This window comes from Oncorhynchus gorbuscha, linkage group LG15, assembly GCF_021184085.1.
Source record: "Oncorhynchus gorbuscha isolate QuinsamMale2020 ecotype Even-year linkage group LG15, OgorEven_v1.0, whole genome shotgun sequence".
Taxonomy (NCBI): domain Eukaryota; kingdom Metazoa; phylum Chordata; class Actinopteri; order Salmoniformes; family Salmonidae; genus Oncorhynchus; species Oncorhynchus gorbuscha.
In genome coordinates, this window is record NC_060187.1 from 30739516 (window position 1) to 30752987 (window position 13472).

General features: G+C 43.5%; 1 protein-coding gene across 2 annotated transcripts in view; it reads right to left on the reverse strand.

Moving 5' to 3' along the window:
* LOC123996922 (inactive N-acetylated-alpha-linked acidic dipeptidase-like protein 2) overlaps nt 1–13472 on the reverse strand; it is a 294216-nt gene that overhangs the window by 179239 nt on the left and 101505 nt on the right. The gene's annotated exons all lie outside the window — the stretch shown is intronic.

The following is a 13472-nucleotide window of genomic DNA, read 5'->3' on the forward strand; positions in this document are numbered from 1 at the left end:
ATACCCCACAATGATGAAGCAAAAACATTTTTTTTCTGCAGCATTGAAGGTCCCCAAAAACACAGTGGCCTCCATCATACTTAAATGGGAGAAGTTTGGAATCACCAAGACTCTTCCTTGAGCTGGCCGCCTGGCCAATCTGAGCAACCGGGGGAGGAGGGCCTTGGTCAGGGAAGGTGACCAAGAAACCAATGGTGACTCTGACAGAGCTCCAGAGTTCCTCTGTGGAGATGGGAGAAACTTTCAGAAGGACAACAATCTCTGCAGAACTCCACCAATCAGGCCTTTATGGTAGAGTGGCCAGACAGAACATTTGAAAACAATTCTAAAACCTGTTTTTGCTTTGTTATTATGGGGTATTGTGTGTAGGAAAAAAAATATTTTATCCATTTTAGAATAAGGCTGTAACGTAACAAAATATAGAAAAAGCCAAGTGGGTCTGAATACATTCCAAATGTGTATGTATGTATGTTCAAAACAAGCATACCAACATAAAAGCATGGATGCACTCACACACTTGTGCAGCCTTCATGCACAGCTCACGTGTACACACACAGATGTGCCTGGTTGGATAGATATTGGATAGACATTCATCACCATAAGCAAGCAATTAAGTAAGGAGGACAAGGCCAAATTCCCTTGACATTCAGTGCTGAGAAGAAGACACCTTTTTGAAGATATGGCCTTGGTGACGAGCCTTCTCTTCCACCAGGCAAGAAGGAATACCTCACTCCTAGTGGACTATCTGGCTCAGGGCCACAGCCCTTGAAGCTGTGTCAGTTTGCCAATGAGATGTACCCTTCCTGTATCAACCCAAAAGAGCTGCCCACTCCCCGCGGACTCTCTAGTGTCCAAAAGGCCGTCAGTAAACTGGCATCAAGACAAGCATGTCTGTGTGTGTAAGGAGGGTGCCTGCTGCCTGCTCAGGTCGCTTATCCCTGGATTACAGTAACTCCTGCCCTTTAGCCAAGCGCTGGCTCTCTCTGGCCTCTCTGTGTTTTAATCATTGGCTCTGGCTGTTAGCACAAATCCACTCCCTCACAGAAACTCCAGTGGAGGACTTAGCATTCTGCAACACACACTGCTCAATGTCTCAATCCACCGAGGCTCAAAGGGGAGGGAATAAAACATGACCACAAATGCACATACAACACAAATTCATGTGGGGTTTAGGTGAATGTGTCCGGTTGAACCACTTTCAAACCCCTACGTTGTGTTTCTTTACTCTTTCAACATAATCAGGCCGACAAGTCTGGAGGAGAGGAAGGAAGTTATTGAGAGTAACAATGTAACTCATTTTTTTCAAGGAATCAGAGAAAGCAAATCCCACAGCCCTAATTAAAATCAGAAATGGGCACCGGAATTCCGCTTGGCAGAAAGTCATCTCTGCAGGCGAATGTAATACAAATGCAGAGAGACAGAGACAGAGAGACAGAGATAGAGAGTGAGAGAGTAAAGAACCACTACATGGTGTCTCTAGATGTACTCTCGTTCTTTAACTCTCATATTATGTATAAAAAATAAATAAATAAACAAACACCTGGCATTAATGGTCAATTTGGCAATTCATAAGATCATTGAAATCTGATAGTAAAAATATATACTTTTCATTACTTATTATTTCAAATTGATGAGGTGCAACTAACCCGTAGTATAAGATGTTACCCAGTGGAGTGGTGAACCACAAACAGAGGATGAGAACCAAAGCTTGAACCCCATATTTTAACTGTCTGCGGTCAAGAGTGGTCTTTTAAAAAATAGAATTGCTAACTGCTGCCTGAATCCCGTGGGAGGGCCGCAGGCCTCTTTATTAATACATATACTGTACACAGACCTTCAAGGATTAATCACAGCTTGTTTCTGCTTCACTGCATTGACCACTGGCTTTATGATACACTATGACTAACAATACAATTTGCACATTGTTAGACAGACCTACTGTATGCCATGTTAACAACCATGTCTACCCAGTGATCCATGACATCAATCTTTTGATTTATGGGGCTTGACCAAAACCCCTACCACATGTCATGTGTTCACATTGCATTAAGGTTCTGTGTGTGAAACTGATACATTAGGGTTAGGGTTAGACATTAGGGTTGGACAGCTTCATATCAGCACTGGGAAGGAAGGCCTGCGTTTCCTGGTAAAGAAAGAGGCCACCATCAGATACAGAAACCCCTCTCTGCAGACAGATGAATAATCTTGGATTCAGAAGCTGTGCTTCACTTTCATATTTCTGGCACACACACCCTGTCCAAGCACACACAGAGGGCTTGAATGTCACTCTGTGCGTCTGGAATTCAAAGCTGCCTGTGAGGAAGTAGCGCTAGCCCTGGTCGTGGTGCTGTGCAGCGGTATGCTTCCAGAGTGGCTCCTTAGCCTCAGACCTCTTTCTTTTAATCATCAGAAGCAGGACCCAGTGACCTACCCGTACACCATGAACCCACCAACAACCAAACCCTCCACTAGCAAAGACCAACAAGGAGATCAGCTATGCAGTCAATCATTTCTAACTTTGGAACAAATCCAACATATTGTTCCTGGCAAATATCTTATCATCCAGTATTGTATTTCAACTCTCTTGACACTCATAATGGGTTTCTCCTCATTCTGTCATGAGTCCTATGTATCAGAGTGACTCTCGTTGGCACAGATATTTGGGTTTGAGAGACTGCTGCATGCTGGAGCCTTGCCAAAGGAGATGTGAAATGACTGGCATGTAAATTGGGATTCAGACACACAGTATGTCAACGGGACATTAGCCTACAGTGGCTGTCCAGCCTGCAGCAGAAGCCCTTGTCATTGACATATAGGACACTTCATTCTTTAAATAATCAGAAAGCATATGGTGGCTGAATCAGCTATGATTGAACAGCAAGTGGTTTATTGCAATTCCCATAATCATTGTGCCATGTGTCATAGTGCAGAATACTGATAATTATGATTGATGATCAATGAAAAATAACATTTTACAGCCACCTGCTAAGCCATATTCCCCACATTATTCAAATCAGAATGAGCAAAGACTCAAACTGGTATTTTGGATATGGCTTGGAGCTACACTAGGGTGACCACATTTAAAATACCCAAATGTGGGACAACAGGATGATTTTGGATATGGCTTGGAGCTACAGTAGGGTGACCACATTTAAAATACCCAAATGTGGGACAACAGGATGATTTTGGATATGGCTTGGAGCTACACTAGGGTGACCACATTTAAAATACCCAAATGTGGGACAACAGGATGATTTTGGATATGGCTTGGAGCTACACTAGGGTGACCACATTTAAAATACCCAAATGTGGGACAACAGGATGATTTTGCGGGACATTCGCAGGACAGTGTAGCAAAACGTTGGCTGCGATCTACCAGTAAAAGGTTCAAACTGAATCTTCATGCCAAACATTTGATCTTAATCCGTTTCATGGGAATATGCATTTAGATCTTATTTTAATCACTTTATTTGTGAGCAAACTAGAGTAAATGATGTTAACAAACTACATAGCTTTCCTGTATTTTGTTTCAATCCAAGCTAGTTCTGCCTGGTGACGCGAGCTTTTGAGTTTTGGCCCATGACAGTGTTTTTTTTTTTTTACTATTCAGCTAACCATCCTAAAATCTCATAAGAAATGACTAAGTTGGTGTTTTTGATGTAACAGTAACGTTATGCTATTTTATTTGGTTCTGTAATGTAGAATACTAATGATCATTATGTGATCTTCCGAGATTCAGCTTTGATCTACCTTTAATAATCGAGCAACATTGTGAGAAGTGGCGGAGCAACACTCCGATGAGCTCCAGCAGCATTTCACTCTAAAAGCCAATTTATGATTGATCTGGAAAAGTGGTCCGGAAGCTCCGTAAAGAGGTTGTGACGCAATGGCGCTGGCCCTGGAGGCTTGCGGAGGCCAAATCGAGCTCTGTACACAGATGCCGTGCGCTTCCAAAATGTTGTAACAATAATAAAATTAATGAACCCGCCACACGGTCCTCCATTCCTGTGGCGGTCCTCATGAGAGACAGTTTCATCATAGCACTTGATGTTTTTTGCGACTGCACTTGAAGAAACTTAAAAATGTATTGAAATGTTCTGTATTGACTGACCTTCATGTCTTATAGCAATGATGTACAGTCATTTATATTTGCTTATTTGAGCTGCTCTTGCCATAATGTGAACTTGGTCTTTTACCAAATTGGACTATCTTCTGTATACACCCCCCCCCCCCACCTTGTCACAACACAACTGATTGGATCAAATGCATTAAGAAGGAAATAAATTCCACAAATGTACTTTTAAGATGGTTCACCTTTTAATTTAAATGCATTCCAGGTGACTACCTCGTGAAGCTGGTTGAGAGAATGTCAAGAGTGTGAAAAAAAGAGTGTGTATTGTCTTTATTTTCTTCAACATTACAAAATGTTTCTAAAATAAATGTTTGTTTCTTTATACTCTCATTTTACTTTCTGTGGCACATACTACTGGTCAACATGAGCTAACAAAATAATTCTGAAGTGTACCAGGCCTTGCAGTCCCAAGATAGAAGGGGGGGAGAGAATTTCAGCAAGCAAGAAAATGGCCTTGCCAAAATCCTCCCCACCCCTTCCAATTTCCTTAATTTTGTGGCTAAAGTCAAATACTTTCTGTGGCCCACATCAGAGTCAAATACTTTCTATAGAACAAACTTCATGCCAGTATAGGCAACCAAAATGAATAATGAATGTATGTGTTTTATATTAAACATAAAGGAGGGAGTAAAATGTAGGCAAGCAATAAACATTTCAGAACAACTACTAGTCAAATAAGACATGGGAGAGATTATCAATTTTGTCAAATAGATTTATTTATAGATGAATACACTTGAAACAAATAGCCAAACCGAAAACTGCAGACATTATTAGTGCCTTCCCCGCGATCAAACCAACATAAAAAAGAAAATGAAAAGCACCCTAACGTGATCAGAAATCTCAATTAGCAAGCAAGTCGTAGCAATGAAGAATTGAGTGCGTGTGCGTTCATGCGAAGGTGGAGGGAGAATTCTGGCAGGGGGGAGCTTTTCGGCACAACACCGGCAGTAAACACGCAGCCTTACTGGAGCAATGCATCTGAGTCAGTACCAAGCCATGCCCTTTCTCATACACACACCACACAGCCCTGCTCTGCTCTGATCCATAGAGAGCAGCCTCCTCCACTCGGCATACTTAGTTATCCGCCCTCACCATTCCTTCACTGTGTAGCACAACTGTAAGTACCTTCACTACCCACTGACTGTAGTGTCTTCTAAATCTGGGTGTACTGGGGACTGTAGGATGTGCACTAAATAGGGATTTTATTTGGGGATCAATGCTAATGCAAATGGGGATTAGGACTAAACTATTAGCCCATGGAACCAGGAGATGGAGGCTCTACACACAGTGTAAACAATCAAATAGTGGGAGAGATTAGCACCAAGGTAAGGAGGTTGTCGGGGGAATGCACTCCCCTGTATTAGATGGGCCCTCCTTATCACTTTCTAACACATTCCTTTCTCGCTGCGTCGTCGTCAAGTAAGGTCTTTAACGCTAACCAGCTCCCCTTCACAGAGGTGAAATATGATTATCTGGGACAGAATGCATTTTTACCAAAGCCTGGCAAAGGGAGAATAAAGCATCTTTGGTGGGGGTGGGGGCATGGTGTGGCCCAGGCAGGCAGCAGGAGCCAGGTGAGAAGAGGGCCATTCCCTGGCTGCAGACTAACAACAGATTGCACACACAGCTGCACCCCCCCCAGTCCAGGGTCTCTCCATTGGTCTCTCAGGGGGTGAGACCCTCAGCCTGAGGCTAACACTCACGCTCACATAAGCATAACAATCACACTGATCTGTCCATGTGAGTCATTCTCTGTTATCATTACCTGACCTAGTTTACACGGAGGAATGAGGAAAATAACACAATAAAATTAAATCCGGTAGATTAGTTATCAAAGTTGAAATGTCAATGACTTTAACAACACCAAACAGGATGTGTTTTGTTCTGCCGACATAGCTCCTGTCCTAACATACAAAATATATATGTTTGTTTGGCTCAGGCTGGCTGAACATAATTTCCCTTTTATTTGACCTGCTGGGAACCAATGAGAACGCTCAAAAGATGCTATAGACAGAGCTGGCATAGCCACCATTGTTTCATGTGGGGATTCTAAGGACTTTTTTATTGAAGACATCTGCTCACACACTGAGAATGAGTTCAAAATGACAAACCACCTGCAGAAAGAGAAGCGTCTCCCGGACTGTTAATGTCACCCGTCTCGAGCGAGGCAAGGCTTCTCCCATTGATCATGACTTGTACATTGTATTGTGCCAGACAGAAATGAATTTAAAGAATTCCTTGCTTTTCATTAATCCCCAAACCACCCAAGGCCTCTAAAACAAAATCTGGGGACTAGAGAGCTCTGAATTTGACCTGACATCTGAACGCAAAGGAGAATCCATGACAAACTGAATTTCAACAAATACATATATTTTAGAGTTTAATCTACTGTATCCAACTACAATGAAGTCAAATGGGAACTTTTAGTTTTATGCAGACTCCTTAAATAGTTTTTACACATTAGTGCATTCCAGTACATAAGGATGAAAGGTCCTAGAGTGGCCAGAGTCCTGGGGGAGACTGCTAGAGTGGTCTGGTGGATTAATCATCATCTAGGGGAGGCAATTAAAACTCAGGGTTACAGGGGAGGCCAGCTCTCCAGGTGGGGAGAGAAGAGAGAGGGATGAAGGAAGGGAGGAGAACCAGGGAGAAAGAAGAGAGAATGTGTGTGCGTGCGTGTGTGTAGGGTGAGTGTGTGTGTGAACATTGCCAGGCAGCAACATGCCTACTAAACCCAGGCCAACCCAGGCTCACATCTGAGCCAAGGTGACATCTGAAGGCAAATGTCCCCGGTGCTGTCCCAAATGGAATGGCCTGAGTGAGACAACCGTGTGTCACTGCCACCTTGACAGGGAGGGGACCTCTCCACGGCACACATGCACCACTCTTACTCTGCTCCAAATCACTGGCACTCAGTTCATGTGGTGAAGATAAAAGAAAAAGCAGCAAGGAGGAACATTTGCAGCTGATATGTGTCAGAGGCCTGTGGCAAAAACATCACAGCACTGTGTCTATGTGATGAAGGGAAAGATATGATCATATCTGTGGGCAATGGGCTACATTGGAAAGAGGACAGCATTTACCTCAACACCCAATGTATGAAGTGTCTTGTTTAGAGTGTACTGAAGGACATTTTGTAATGCTGTTTCCACACAAATATGTTAGGGATTGGATTGTGTCTGGTCTGTGTCTCACACACACACACACACACACACACACACACACACACACACACACACACACACACACACACACACACACACACACACACACACACACACACACACACACACACACACACACACACACACACACACACACACACACACACACACACACACACACACACACACACACACACAACACACACACACACACAAGTGTACCTGTCATTGGTGGTGTGGAAGCTCACTGTTTTAAAAGGCAGGAACCTGATGGCCTACTCCCTCTACTCAACAGAGTATGTGTGTCTGAATGCAGTGTGCTCAAAGCTCAGCTATGTCTGCAGGACATTAATGGGCTTCAATCAGATATGGACTTCGTACATTTGCATAAGCAGAGACACACATGCAAGGCGATGTAAATTATTGAAGAAAACAAAAAAAGGCTGTTAATAAAACAGAAAAATATAACTTCAGGCTCAATTTCATAATTCACAATCCTAAAATATTCAAATCCCTTTACAAAAACTTTTTTTTTTACAGCTGTGACCATATTGATGTTACAGTATATAAACAACTGCAGTAGTTTCTAGAAAGCATATGTAATGTCCTCATCCTGGCTGGATAAAACAGGAAAATAACTACCTGCCACGATGTGTGTGGCAATTATTATCAATCTCCCTGGCCCTGAAGGCAAGTTCACTTCAAAAAGCCACATGCAAGATCTCTCTCCACTGGCTTTGGCACAGAGCATGAGGTGGGTCCTCTGTTCCCAGTATAGTTCCTTAACATAATGCTTAGCTCTTTAGGCTATAGTCATGAATAAAACAACACATATCCTAAATCTGTTCTATGGAACAGTGTACAGAAACTCTTGACAACTCATTTCATCATAGTATTATCACAGAGCCTCACCTCCCCAAATAAACAAGTCAGGTAAACAAACAGTGATATTAACAACTCAATGCAGCTTCAGAATTAGTTCTAACACCCTGCTATGACAAATCAAAGCCTGGCACTGTACTTCATCCTTTGTACCAAGAATGTATAAGAATGTATGATGGGGCTTTTAAGGCATTTCAACTTAAAATGGGGTCGAGGCGCCTTTCAACTTCAATGAACAGTATGATGTTTTATTAACATGCTGTCTCTAAATAGCACAGGGCCTTGCTCTCAGAGTGTGTTCACAGGAGGATAAAACAGATCCCGATGACAGCACCTTGACTGCTTCTTCAAGGCTGACTTCAGCTCACGATTAGCCATAGAAGGCCAGGGCCTCAATTCTTATCTAAAGAGCTTTGTGTTTATGCACACAAACGCAGGACGCCTGATGGCGCTCAGAGTTCAGCTCCAACGCCGCTCTCCCTGCCACAGCACAGCTGCAGTAAAAGCCTCTTTAGAGGGGGGAGTACAACCCTGCACATACTGTACTGTATTCCAGGAAGTTCATTCAGACCATGGCCCTGCAGTGAAACAGCGAGAACCTCTAGTATGCAACTTTCCCTTTCCTTTCCTGGCTCTATCTCCTGGCCTCTACAGTTAGGCCATGAAAGGATTAGACAATTTACCCACAGTGCAGTGGAGTTGTTCGTTGAGACAATACGTGTCACTCATAGTAACTGTCCAGAGGCCCATTGACTACAGCAGCCCATTTACTACAGAGGCCTATTAACTATTATCCGACAGTGCTGGAAAATAAACCAAACATGCACGGTGAGCGCTGCCATGCTGAGCAGCCTGCTCCCTGCTAGTCACTCCCTATATAAAACTCAAAGCATTGTCATCGTTTACCTCGGCATGTTGGGTGCTGTTTTTCATTCTAATGTAGCAAAGAGTGGATGATTCAATAAAGAATGTCTGAGAGGAAATTCAACACTGGCAGCACAAATGATTCTGTATGGTAATCAACCTGTTACTTCACATCTGGCATACGATTATCAGGTATTCCCTTATACAGTAGTTACCCAGACATAATGCCTATGTAATGCCTAGCGGTTAAGAGCGTTGGGCCAGTAACTGAAAATTTGCTGGTTTGAATCCCTCAGCTGACTAGGTGAAACATTTGTTGGTGTGCCCTTGAGCAAGTCACTTAACCCTAATTGCTCCAGGGTCGCCTTCATGAATGGCTGATCCCTGGGCATGGCCCCACTCTCCGGACGGTGTCTCGGGGGAATTGGGATATGCAAAAAAAACATTTTATTGTTTTTCAATAGGACAAATGTAAGATGGCACTCAATGGCACTTGTTCAAAGATGTATTCCTACAATATATTTGAGACAGTGCCCTCTAGTGAAACTACCTCATTATTCCCTGTATAATACTTCTGTATGTCAACTATCTCCCCTTTGGGATATAGCCATGTTGTTGTGTGGAAGGGCACCTAACAGAAAGAACTTAGGAGAATATAGTGGCAGAGCGGTCTGTTAAGGCTTGCTGGGTAGGGTGCACCTCTCTGTAGATAAAACAATTGAGCTAAGAGGAATGGGTGGCAGGCAACAACATTTTTCTTAATGGAAAGAAGTCCATCGATCTAAGAATCTGCTTCTCCAAACATGCTCCACTAATCTTGGGTAGACAGGCTGTTCCAGTTGTAACAAGCACAAAAAAATCAAGGCTTCCACATGGACAACCAACTCAGTGGGGACCAACACATTTACAGTACCAGGCAGTGACTTGTGGATATCTGCACCACTCTGATCCAACCATGCCTGGAGTATGCCAGTGTGTTGCTGGTAGTCTGCACAGAAAAGCAACAAGCTGCACTGGACAGGGTACAAAAGAAGGCAAGCAAGATGATAACAAAAAACAGAGACATCCCACTGACCCTCCTCCATCACTACAGTCACAGGGTGAGCAAGCAGCAGTAAGATTGGTCACCAACCTGACCACCGTCTACATCATTTTCTACCACAGAGACAGGGAGACAGCATTGGCAGTCCTCTGCATTCAGATAATTTGCTTCATTAACAAGAACTTCATCCAAACCCTTTTTAACACTTAAAAGAAAAAGGGTTATAATAAAAAATGGAAGTTAAAACCATTGACGTCATCATCTATTGATGCACTGAGTGTGTTGAACATGACAATTATACCATTTTGATTGACAGGGGCATTGACTGCCACAGGAAATAACAGCAATCAAGTCAACCCTTTTTGTAAAAAAAAACATTGTCAGGACAGCCTCCCTTAACATACTTTATGGATGTCAACTGACAGAGGGAGACAGTAGCTGTAGTAGGAAAGAGGAGAAGACAAAATAAAATACAAATGGGAAAAGATGTTCAGTTTGAAAACATAACACTCAATGCCCATCACAATTAAAGAGTATTCAAACAGATGGTACATATGATTATTTATTTTTTATTTATTTTTTTCTCCCCAATTTCATGGTATCCAATTGTTAGTAGTTACTATCTTGTCTCATCGCTACAACTCCCGTACAGGCTCTGGAGAGACGAAGGTCGAAAGCCATGCATCCTCCGAAACACCACCTAACCAAGCCGCACTGCTTCATAACACAGCGCGCATTCAACCCGGAAGCCAGCCGCACCAATGTGTCAGAGGAAACACTGTGCACCTGGCGACCTGGTTAGCGTGCACTGCGCCCGGCCCGCCACAGGAGTCTCTAGTGCGCAATGATACAAGGATATCCCCACCGGCCAAATCCTCCCTAACCCAGACGACGCTAGGACAATTGTGCGTCACCCCATGGGTCTCCCGGTCGCGGCCGGCTGCGACAGAGCCTGGGCGCGAACCCAGAGTCTCTGGGGGCACCCGGGAGGCGGGTGAATACAGATATTCAAATCTAGTATTTGATGTTTGTAATTAGAATAAGTGCATTCAACACCAAAATATTCAGAACTTTGTAATTTGGTTTCAATTGTTTACGGTGAATCATGAATGGTCATTCTATATCATGGCGGCCTTGGCACTGTAAAAATACGACCAGTAAATGGTGCAGCTAAAATGGAGAAGAATAAAAAATGTATCCAAAGTCTGCTACTGTATGTGTAAGAATCACCCCAGCAGTGTCACCCCGACACAGCTGTGTAAAGCTAGAACTGTCATTCACTCAGTCATCGTGATACCTGAGCTGCATTGGGACCTGCTTTATAAAAACCTCTTTTTATATTGAAGAGTGAGATCTCAATAAAACATATCCCCAACCGTTTGGCTCCGTTCACCCACCTCATTATTATTACTCATTAACTTTTGAACTTCCACTCACTGGGATGGATTACAACTGTGATGGTGACCTTTGACTTCCAATGGACAATCAAGTCTGACTATGATCACAAAGATGGTCATCGGGAGACTTAGATCTAATGACCTCTATCCCATGACGCACCTTCACCTTCATATCATTGTATTACTAGTCAGAGACTATGGCTGGCACAATTATGTGAAGTTTAGCCGATATACTAAAGGTTCAATTGAAGTTGCACATTTTGTTAAGTAATTGCCATCTGTAATGTTGTCTGTTCCAATTCTGAGGTACAGTAGATGATTAAGTATTGTGCTGTCATGCAAGGAAGGGCTGGGCTGCAGGAGTAGGGCAGAGGAGGCAGAGTGAAATACGACTGCAGTGTTGGAGTGTGGCGTACTGGAGGCAGGAGGGAGACATTACCTTGGTGTCACCCAAAACGATCTAATGATCAAAATGACCTCAGCAGCCAGAGTCACTTTGGTAATCTCCTGCTTAATCACTGTTTGTTTTAAATGTCATGGGTTCACAGTGGATCCATCCGGCATGGCTGATGGCCGTGGTTCTGACTCCTGACACCTGTAACCTACTGCTCCCTTCCACCACAGAGACGAGCTCCCTAGTTTAATTGCTTTTCACAAACCAGCACCCTGGGCTTCACACTCGTGGACGTTTGGTTGGACTGAGCCAAAGTCGTGCATGCAAGGGCTCATCCGGCTAGTTGCCATAGCAGCAATCTGTTTCCCAAAGTTGATTTTCAAGTTCTTCTTTTAAAAACAAATTTCACTGCTTCTAAAAATCGACCTGAATTGACCTGAATGTTGGGGGAGATGTTGGTAATTGCTGGGGCTTGTTGAAATATTGGGAGTGCCAATTTGGCTTACAATACTTTTCAAGTCCTCATTATTTCTACACTCTTGCGCTGGAGAGAGTTTGACCAATCTCTGTCCTGTCTCATCATGTCACTGCCTCCCTCACCCATCAGATGACTGCTATGCAAGTTCCATGTTCACCAACTGGACGCTGTTTGACATTATTCTACATCCTGCTCCACCAGGAAGTAGGAGCTGTGCCAGGAGAAAATACAATGCCATTCAAACATACCATTATCTATCTGTCTGCTCAAATGCAGCTTCCTTTAAGAAGAAGAAAGTGCTGTCCTGTTGTCCTGGGAGTGACAGTGGGACTAGAGTAGTCTTCTGCTTATTGATGGCCATTGTAATGCACCGTTATTAATTATGTTCACACCCCCCGGGAATATCAATTTCATTCTACAGAAATCGATCTCAACTTGTATCCTAACAATGGGTCTTAGCCTTGAGTGAGCAGTGGTCGTACAGATTCAGCAGAAGCTGCATGCGGGCATGCACACACAGTCTCTCATTCTCTCTCTTTCATACACAATAAACAGACACAGCTCATACCTTACTGTCACGCCCTGATTTGTTTCACCTGTCTTTGCGATTGTCTCCACCCACCTCCAGGTGTCACCCATTATCCCCATTTGTCCCTGGGTATTTATTCCGGTGTTCCTTGTTTGTCTGTTGCCAGTTCGTCTTGTCATGTCAACTAGTGTGGTTTTCCGTGTTCCTGCTTTTTCTTATCTCTCTTTTGGTAGTCCCCCTGGGTTTGTCCCTTGCCTGCCCTGACTCTGAACCCGCCTGCCTGACCATACTGCCCGCCCTGACCTCGAGCCTGCCTGCCACTCTGTACCTCCTGTACTCTGACCTTGTTTATGATTTTTTGCCTGTCCACGACCATTCTCTTGCCTGCCCCTTGGACTAATACATACCAGAGACTCAAATCATCTGCCTCCTGTGTCCGCATCTGGGTCTTGCCCTGTGCCTTTATACTTACAGCACACTAAGAATTATTACAGCACAAAAAAGTGAAACCTAAAACATTGGGCATGCTGAAATACAGTACAGTACTATGCACACTATACTGTATATGACCATATATAACATAATCTCCT